The following is a 10,355-nucleotide window of genomic DNA, read 5'->3' on the forward strand; positions in this document are numbered from 1 at the left end:
GTTGCCACTTTCACATCCCTTTTAAGGCTTCTTGTAGACTAGCCATTGTTCAGAAGGAGAGGGTTTAAGATGGCTCTGGGATGTGCAGCAGCTGGTGGTACAACATGCTCCATATACAATCTCCATTTCCTAAAGGGTGGCAAGGCTGTGTCCTAAGAGAGAAGTAAACCTAAGCCTGGGAGGTTTAAATAACTCATAAAGTAGTTGGAGGGTATTTTAGTCCAGTTCTTCTCTTCCCCAAATGAGGTGATATTGCTGAAGGAATCTGCCCCCAGTCACATGTCTAGTCTGTGGAAGAGGCAGGAATCTAATTCACATCTCTTGGTACTGAGGTCTGGGCTTGCTTCATGGCAAGAGTCTGCCATTTGGTCAACAACTTTTTATTTTTATTTATTTATTTATTTTGAGATGGAGTTTTGTTCTTGTTGCTCAGGCTAGAGTGCAATGGTGCAATCTCAGCTCATTGTAACCTCCACCTCCCAGGTTCAAGCAGTTCTCCTGCCTCAGCCTCCCCAGTAGCTGGAACTACAGGTGCCCACCACCACACCCAGCTAATTTTTGTATTTTTACTAGAGACAGGATTTCATCATGTTTGTCAGGTTGGTCTTGAACTCCTGACCTCAGGTGATCCACCCACCTCAGCCTCCCAAAGTGCTAGGATTACAGGCATGAGCCACTGTGCCCAGCTTAGTCAACATCTTAATACCCACAACCAGCATTGTCTTTGCTTAAGAAAACTTCCATGATCCAGACCTTCCTCTGGGTCTATGACCTGTTTTGACCAAATTGTCAAAGAACCTTGGTCATTTGGGCTTCTCTCACACTTCTTCTGAGACCCTGAGAAGGAATTCGTGAGAAAATCAGTTAAATATCCAGTTTGTTTTTTCATAAATAAAATTTGAAAAAAGGTTTTTCAGAGTTGTTTTGTGAAGTAAGTCAAATAACATAAAAGTCCCCACGATTGAGCCTGACATATATGAACCATTAAGAAAAATCTGGTATTTCAGCTGGGCGCGGTGGCTCACGCCTGTAATCCCAGCACTTTGGGAGGCCGAGGCGGGCAGGTCACAAAGTCAGGAGATTGAGACCATCCTGGCTAACAGGGTGAAACCCGGTCTCTACTAAAGATACAAAAAATCAGCTGGGTGTGGTGGTGGGCACCTGTAATCCCAGCTACTTGGGGGGCTGAGGCAGGAGAATGGCGTGAAGCTGGGAGGTGGAGCTTGCAGTGAGCTGAGATCGCACCACTGTACTCCAGCCTGGGCAACAGAGCGAGACTCCGTCTCAAGAAAAAAAAAAAAGAAAAGAATAATCTGGTATTTCTTGTCCAACACCTTCTCCCATCCCCTTTAGAGAAAAGTGTATTTTAACTCTAGATTGATCTCTGGTCTCTAAATATAATCTATGTTTACTCTAAATTCATGCTCCTGTCCATTGATAGGAATCTCCTCAGCCCTTTGCAAACAGTCCTGGTGCTCTAGACAGCCAAGTGACTCACAGTCCTAGTGCTTCCTTCAAGGATACGATCTCACCGCCATCCCCACCCCAAGCAGACCATGAAGCTAGTAAAATAGAAATGCGTCTTATATGTTGGAAGACTCTGCCAGCCTTGGACAGACTAACTGTATTTTTTTTTTCTCTAGTAATGGAGATGATGGGCTAGGACTAGGGTACAAAGTCTGGTTACCCAGAGAGAGATTCCTTGGAGCAGCGTTCACAGACTCTCTTGATGTTTGACTTGGTTATTGGCTCCTCACGGAATATTCTCCCTGTTTCTTAGAATCTCATATCATGCCAGTGGAATGAAAGTGAAAGGATTTTCCCCCCAACTTCAGCATTTTACAGGTGGGGAAACCAAAAGCCATAGGTTTCTTAGGGAGTTAGTAGTGACTGGGCTGGTGGCTGATTCATGCAGTTTCTGTCTCTATACTATTTTAGTGTTTTCTTTATGCCTTTGCAGTTCTTTAATACACAGGTAATGACTCTTTCTAGCAAGTACTCTCTGCCAAAATAACAGGAGGTTTCTGCCTTTTGGCTGATAATCTCAGTTACAGAGAGATTAAGTAACTTACCCTGTCACACACCCTAGAAATTAGTGAAGTCTAGATTTGAATCCAGGTAATCTTAATTCAGGGACTTTGCTCTTAACTGGTATATTATTACTTCCAGGAACTTGCTTTACTGGTCATCTGGACTTGAACAGTAAACCCCCAAACCTGGTGTGAGACCCTACCTTCCAAGTGAAATACAAACAAATGGTTATTTCCTGGTGCTCTTGATATCACAGTAAAACAGAGTTGCTGGGACTCACCATTCAGTGATGATGAATAGGGCAAAAGAATGCAATTACCTCAGATGGGGATGAGGCTGAGCATCTCTAGCTTTGTATAACTGGAGGCTACACATGACAATGGGCGTGATGGGATGACTAAGCACGGGGGAGTCTCTTTCTACACCATCGTCAGCAGCTCTGCCAGGTTCCTGCTTCTCTTGGTCTCTGCCTTTGCTGATCTCGCCATGCACACAGCAGGCCTTGTGTGGTGCTTCACAGAAAATCTCCTTACTGAAGAGGTGGAGGGCACAACATTCCTTTAAAACATTCCACATGAAAAATATTCCTCACTTTTCATTCAAATACCATAGTTTGAGTGCTTCTTCTGTGCCAGGCCGTGTTCTAGGTGCTTGGATTGCATCCATGAACAGAACAGACAAAACCACCTTCCTCTGTGGGGTTTTCATTCTCCTAGAATGTTAAAATAGAACCGTGAGGAAGCATACTACATAGTCCTAGTAATAAGCCTAGCAACAAGGTGAATAGACCAATGAAACAGAACTGATGTTAAGAATAGCATTTTATTTTATTTTATTTTATTTTATTTATTTTTGAGACAGAGTCTTTCTCTGTCACCCAGGCTGGAGTGCTGTGGCGCAATCTCGGCTCACTGCAAGCTCCACCTCCCGGGTTCATGCCATTCTCCTGCCTCAGCCTCCTGCGTAGCTGAGACTACAGGCGCCCGCCACCACAGCTGGCTAATTTTTTGTATTTTTAGTAGAGATGGAGTTTCACCATGTTAGCCAGGATGGTCTCAATCTCCTGACCTCGTGATCCGCCCACCTCGGCCTCCCAAAGTGCTGGATTACAGGCGTGAGCCACCACGCCCAGCCAAGAATAGCGTTTTAAATGGCTCTCATGGGGTGAATAAGCTTTAACATATTGAAAGGAGGGGAGTTTTCCCTTATCCCCCTTGCAGGGCACGTGATGGGGGTGGGACTCACTTCTTTGGTGCCCGGCAGCTCAGACCCCTAAGGGAAGCATGCAGATGGGCAGGTCGTGGGGAGCATGGGCTCCCACTCCATGGCAGCATCTAGGGTTGAGTGTTTACAGCTCCCAAAACCCAAACGGGTGTGTGTTACAATGTGCTCTTTCAGCTTAGCCGTCCGCAGGCACCTTGTTTTAAACGGCTTAATTAGACCCTCTGTCTTATCGCACGGACAGAGGGCTTTCTGTGCCCCTGGGTTCTTGCCCTAGTGTACCAGAAAAATCAGATCATATGTGGGCTTGGAGAGCGAGTGCAAGGTTTTATGGAGTAGTGATAGTAGTTATCAACAGATGGATGGGGAACCAGAAGGGGGACGGAGTGGGAAGGTGTTATTTCCCTGGAGTAGGGCCACTCAGCAGCCTGCCTCTCCTCCAACCATCCTCAGCTAAATTTCCTTTGGCATCTGCTTTGTTCTGCCACCGATAGTCTGCCAGCATCTGTTGGTGTGTTCTTCTGCCAGTGTGTTCCTCTCAACGTCCAGCCACTTTTGTGTGTATACCCACTGCGGTATCAGGGTTTTTATAGGCACAGGAGGAGGGGCATGGCTAGCTTGGAAATGCAACATTTGGGCATGAAAACAGGAGTGCCTGACCTCACCTAGGTTCGTGGGCACAGGCTGAGGGTGGACCCTCGCCAGGGACCCCGCCCTTCTCAACTCAGCGCTTCCCCGCCCCTCTCCCATATCAATATGTTGATGGATTTATTTAAAAATTTGTTCTCTAGCATAGTGTGAGAATCCTGAAACTGTTCTGAATATCAATCTGAAGATACAAATGATAGACAGTTAATGCTTGTAAGGCCCATAGCTATGGAAGCATGATTGACCCTAATCATGAATTTTGCACATTCATTCTCGAAAGCCCACCTGAAAATGGTGACAGTGGCACATGACAGAAAACAGGAGGAAAAGAACATAAAAAGGGCAAAGACAAAGAACCTATTATGTATTTAGGGGCTCAGAAAACAATACCCCAAAACAATACCTCAGAAGCAAAAGATTTTCTCTGACTTTCTTGGACCCTTCTGTCTCTCAGTCCTGTCTTTCTTGGAGGCTAGCTGTAGAAACAAGAAGCTCTTCCCAACATGGGTCATAGAAACCAGAAACCCCTCTTGCCAAAGTCAGCCATAAAATCTAAAAGTATTACTATAACTCTCCTTCCACTCTATCAGTGTAAAACTGGTCATAAAGAAATCATCTGAGCTACCTTGTTTGACTGTAGGCCATAAGATGCCCATTCCAGAGATGGTCCTATCCTACAACCAAAAGGAAGGAATGCAGCACAGAGAGGCCAAGAAAAATCTAGCCAGACAGGCCTTGCTGGGTTTCCCACTCAGTCTCTTAGCATTAGGTTATATCCAGTCATATTTCTACAGGGCTGTCCTTCCTTTGTTGAACCTAAACATACAAATGGACAATTTCCTCTGTATTTTTTGTGTCTTCATTCTGAAGGCCCTTGTGTCTATGTGTTGAATAATTTGTAGCCTTTTCTCAAATTAATCTGCCTTTTGCAAGTTGACTTTTCAGGGAACCTTCAGAGGGCCAAGGGAAAGCTATCCCCTTGGCCCCCACAATATTCTATTCATTTATTTATTTATTTATTTATTTATTTATTTATTTATTTATTTATTTAGAGACGGAATCTCACTCTGTCGCCAGGCTGGAGTGCAGTGGTATAATCTCGGCTCCTTGGCTCACTGCAACCTCTGCTTCTCAAGTTCAAGTGATTCTTCTGCTCTAGCCTCCTGAGTAGCTGGGACTACAGGTGCATGCCACCAGGCCCAGCTAATTTTTTTTTTTTTTAGTAGAGACGGGGTTTCACCATGTTGGCCAGGATGGTCTCAATCTCTTGACCTCGTGATCCACCTGCCTCAGCCTCCCAAAGTGCTGGGATTACAGGCGTGAGCCACCATGCCCACCCCTTGGTCCCTGCAATATCCTTGTCATTCTTGTAAAGACTCTTGGAAGCTTCAATAAATTCGAATCCCATCTCTTAGCAATAGTCATTTAATTCCTCAAACATAGAAATATGTACAGGCAACTGTGATTCTTTAGTCTGTAATAAACTTGGAGAGAGGTCAGATAACTGTCTTTTAAACTGGGGTTTAAAAGACACTGGGGTTTTGTGTAACCACAACATATGCCTTGCTAATCCTCTCTAGTACAGTTTCCCAAAGGTGTCTTTATCTCCAATTTGACATCCTGGCTATTGTACAGGTTTGCATTTTATGTCTATGAAGTTTGCTTTATCCTATGCCCTCCTCTGCACTACCACTGATCTAAGCCTGTTAAAATTACAATTATTTCTGTCTCCCAACAGTAGCTGATCTGCACTACTGCCCAGTAATTTCTCGAAATCAGAAGGACTTAATTCCACTTTCCTGATCCTCAGAAATTGATTATATTCTTCAAGTTCCCATCCTATTTCTGTCACATTTATCCATAAGATAATCCCATTTGTAACTTCTCTAAGACCTAGGACTGATTGAATTTAACAAAACAATGTGTTCCCGTAATTTGCCATAGTTAGGAGAGCTAAGTGAATTTTATGCGTTCTCTTTCTTTCTTTTTTTTTTTTAATTGAATACTATTAACACTTTCTGTTGAAAAGAGCTTAGTATAAAAGGGTTTCTTAAAACTGGTCTGGGACCAAGATGTGTTTGTCTCTTTTTTCTCCAGGTCACTCTTCATTTCCTTAGTGAAAATGCCATAGTTCCTTTTTTTGTTCACATTTTCCCCTAAAAGTTTCTGGTGCCTGTTGTAATAAATGTTAACAAACTCTTAGAAATATCTAGAAATCAAAGAAAGCTCCATTAAATCTAAGAGACTTCACAGTCATGTTATTTTCCCTCCCAAGGTAGACAAAAATGCATTTTCCCTTTGTTTATTCCACCAGGGGTAACTCAGAAAAAAATACCTTATGAAATTATAGATTCTATATCCTTAATTCTTTGTAGCTCTGCTCACTATCCATAGCATAGGACAGCTTCTTTTACTCACATATCTTTCTGGAAGGTATGTGAGTCATTCCTGTGACATTATGTGGATTCTCCATAAGCCAGGTCTGTTTATTTTGAACTGGCAGTTCTGGAAGTGTGTACACATGACAAAGTCACACATCTGATTACCGTACATTATTGTATGTGCAGTGAAAAACTGGGAAGCCAATATTTAGTTAATGGCTAAAGAGTCTACCTGGGCTAATGTGACTACTAGAGACCTGGGTAGACACACAGAGATGAGCAGAACCCCCATGCTCCCCCAAACCACATAAAATGCACAAATATATATGCAAACAAAACAATCCCCACAAATGAAACCCAACACAAATAATACTCTGCTGACAACATTCTTGGGTGAGTCATTATTTACACAGCTGTTAATTGTACAAGCTAGAAACTGAATCCGATTCTCCATACTTTAAACTCATATTGTGCCAATCACGAAAGCTTCACAAAAACAAACTGAGATGTTCCTAGTCCTAGCAAAGGTAATATTTCCTAGGTAAATCTTTGGCTTCCCCGATAATTGGGTTTGAAGATAATTGTCTACATCTGTGTTCCACTGATGTCCAGCATCACCATAAGACATACTGATACAGTTACAGATTCAAGCATTGATAAGACCTTGAGAATCCAAGCTGATGAAATGCTCTCACCCTGGCCTTCATGAAATAGCTCATGTTTGCAATGCTAATACACATTCCATTATTAACTAATCTTGCTTCCCTGAGGTATTAATAGTTCTACTGAGTATTGACAATAAATGTAGAGAACAGGTACTATGGACACCTGTAGGCAACGCAGCATGTAAGAAACAATGTTGGTCTTGGACTTATAAACTCTGAGTCTGAATCATAACTCTGAGTGAGTCACTGTGGCTTTCTGTAGATTAATTTCTTCACCCATTAAATACTAGAAATCAATAAAACCAGGAGATTTTTAAGGTAATCCCAGCTATAACATTAAACAATGGTCCATTCTAAATGGTGAGGAAAGGTGACTGAGGTAATTAAAAGTGAAAACAATTTTAACCTCACTTTTAATATTAGAATAACTTGAAGTTTATTTTCTCATTTGTACAAACTATATTCTTTCTAGAAATGCCTATATTAGTATATCAATTTGAGATTGTATTCCTTAATACCATTACTTCACCAGGTAGAAAAGCAGGCTTTTTCAAGAAGTCTAGGGAAACTGTCTAGAGCTAACTAACAAGACCTACAATATTGTAACCGCTCAGTGGGTTCTCTCTGCCTGCTTCCTAGACAGAGTTGATTTATCAAGACAGGGGAATTGCCATAGAGAGAGTTTAATTCATGCACAGCTGACTCTATGGGAGACCCTCTAGAGTTTTGTTATTACTCAAATCAGTCTCCCCAAAGACTCAGGGATTGGGTTTTTTAAGGATAATTTGGTGGGTAAGGGGCCAGTGAATTGGGAGTGCTGATTGCTTGGGTCGAAGATGAAATCACAGGGAATCAAAGCTGCCCTCTTGTACTTAGTTTCTGAGTGGGGGCCGCAAGAACCAGATGAGCCAGTTTATTAATGTGGGTGGTACCAGCTGATCCATCAATTGCAGGGTCTGCAAAATATCTGAAGCACTGATCTTACATTTTACAATAGAGATGTGATCCCCAGGAGCACTGGCAAGGGTGAGAACTTCACAGCCTCCAGCTACATGACTCTTAAACCATAATTTCTAATTGTGTGGCTAATTGGTTACTCCTACAAAGGCAGTCTAGACCCCAGGCAAGAAGGGAGCTTGTTTTGGGAGAAAGATATTGTCTTTGTTTCAAACTATAAATTAAGTTCTTCCCAAAGTTAGTTTGGCCTAGGCCCAGGAATAAACAAGGATGGCTTGGAGGTTAGAAGCAAGGTGAAGTTGGTTAGGTCAGATCTCTTTCATTATATTCATGCTCTCAGCTATAACTTTGCAATGGCCATTTCAGTATCATCAGTGTTTTCAGATTCTCAGTTTTTTGTGCTCAACTCTCCATAAGGTGAGCTTTGATCTCCATGGGAGCTATATGGTAGCAAGTTGGATAATCCACTGTCAGCTTCCTATTTACCTTTTCTTTTAAAAGAATAAGAACAAGAAGGCAAAGAAGGAGGGTGGTGGGAGGAGAGCAGTAGAAGGAAGAGGAAGGGCTATGCCTAAATAAGAAATTAGCCCATTCCCACAAATTCCAGCAAAATTCTTCTTAGGTCTCATTGGCAAGAACTATGTCACACTGCCGTTTTTATATACAAAGAAGGCTGGGAAATATCATCTCTCAATTGTGCAGAGTCCCACTTCTGAATAAAGTAATCATTCTTTTATAAGAAAAATGGGGAGGTCAGATAATAAAAAGACAAATTATGATTATGTTGACTGGTCGTGTGTTTTCATACTGCTTTAAAGAAATACCTGAGACTGTGTAATTTATAAAGGAAAGAGGTTTAATTGACCCATAGTTCCTCGTGGCTGGGGAAGCCTCAGGAAACTTACAACACAATCATGGTGGAAGGCAAAGGGGAAGCAAGGGCCTTCTTCACTTGGTGGCAGGAGACAGTGTGTGAGAACGCAGGAAAAACTACCGCTTATAAAACCATCAGATTTTAAGAGAATACATTCATGATCACAAGAACGGCATAGGGGAAACTGTCCCCATAATCTAATCACCTCCCACCAGGTCTCTCCCGAAACACCTGGAGATTACAATTCAAGATGAGATTTGGGTGGGGACACCAAGCCAAATCATATCAACTATCAACATTGAATTTACAAGATAATTTCTGTTGGAGTGTGTGCATTTATCTTGGTGAAAAGGATTCCTTGCATATTTCAGATAATCCAGTTATGAACTTACTCAAAGATTTATCTGAAAATATTTGTTCTTAGAGCTCCCAAGATGGTGGCAGGCTGCTCCCAAGATGGCAGCAAGCCTTTTGTTCTCTGACCTGGGGTTCTTGGCCTCACGGATTCCAAGGAATGGAACCCTGGGCCATGCGGTGAGTGTTATAGCTCTATTAGAAGCTGTGGGTCATGGAAGAGAACCGTGGAACCCAGCAACTAGTGTTCAGCTCGATTAGGACGAACCTGGGCACTTAGCTGTGCAGGAACAGTAGCGAGCCTTTAGCCCGACGGAGAGGGGCAATGGGTGTCTCGCTGGATCAGAGGCCCAGCGGACACCCTGCTGGATCTGGAGGGGTGGAAGTCAGCGGCAGGGCTGCCATGGCGGCAAACAGCAGTGGTGGACGGTGAGCAATAGCTCAGCTCGAGCCAGAACAAACACAGACCAGAAGAGTGTGCAGTTGCAAGATTTAATAGCGTGAAAACAGAGCTCCCATACAACGGGAGGGGACCCAAAGGGGTTTGCCACTCCCTGCTCCAATGCCTGGGTTTATATCCCAATCACTGTCCCTCCTCCTGTGCTCTCAGGCGATGTATGATTTGACTATTTCTTTACCTCCTGCTTTTAGTCTAATTTGTAGTTTAGTGAGCCCTCTTTACTACTTGATTGGTTGGGTGTGAGCTGAGTTACAAGCCCTGTGTTTAAAGGTGAATGCAGTCACCTTCCGCAGCTAGGCTTAGGAATTCTTGGTTGGTCTAGGAAATCCAACTAGTCTTGTCTCTCAAAATGATACCTTTATGACTTGAACAAATTTCTTCCTAAGTATTTTCTTAAAGCAGATGGTAGCAGAGAATGGGAATGACACAATTTTACCATCTTTTTGCTGATACTACTAAAACACATTTGGAAACATTTTATTTTTCATTTTACACATACACTCCTATATCATATAAAATTTTAGTGGCATTTAGAAAACAAAATTTATTGATCAGGTTTTTTCTTTAATTTTTGGTTAGCAACTAATTTTGAGTATAAAAGGAAACTATGTTTAGGAAACAAATCAAAACTGAATGTTTTATCTCACTGCAGCTGATTCAATTGACTGAAACTGGTAAGTGATTATAAACAACAGAACTTATTTGAAACAGCTCACTTTTCCCAGCCTAAAGACTGAAGACTGCTGATCCTCGGTCTTCAATTT

This window comes from Piliocolobus tephrosceles, chromosome 13 (assembly GCF_002776525.5).
Source record: "Piliocolobus tephrosceles isolate RC106 chromosome 13, ASM277652v3, whole genome shotgun sequence".
Taxonomy (NCBI): domain Eukaryota; kingdom Metazoa; phylum Chordata; class Mammalia; order Primates; family Cercopithecidae; genus Piliocolobus; species Piliocolobus tephrosceles.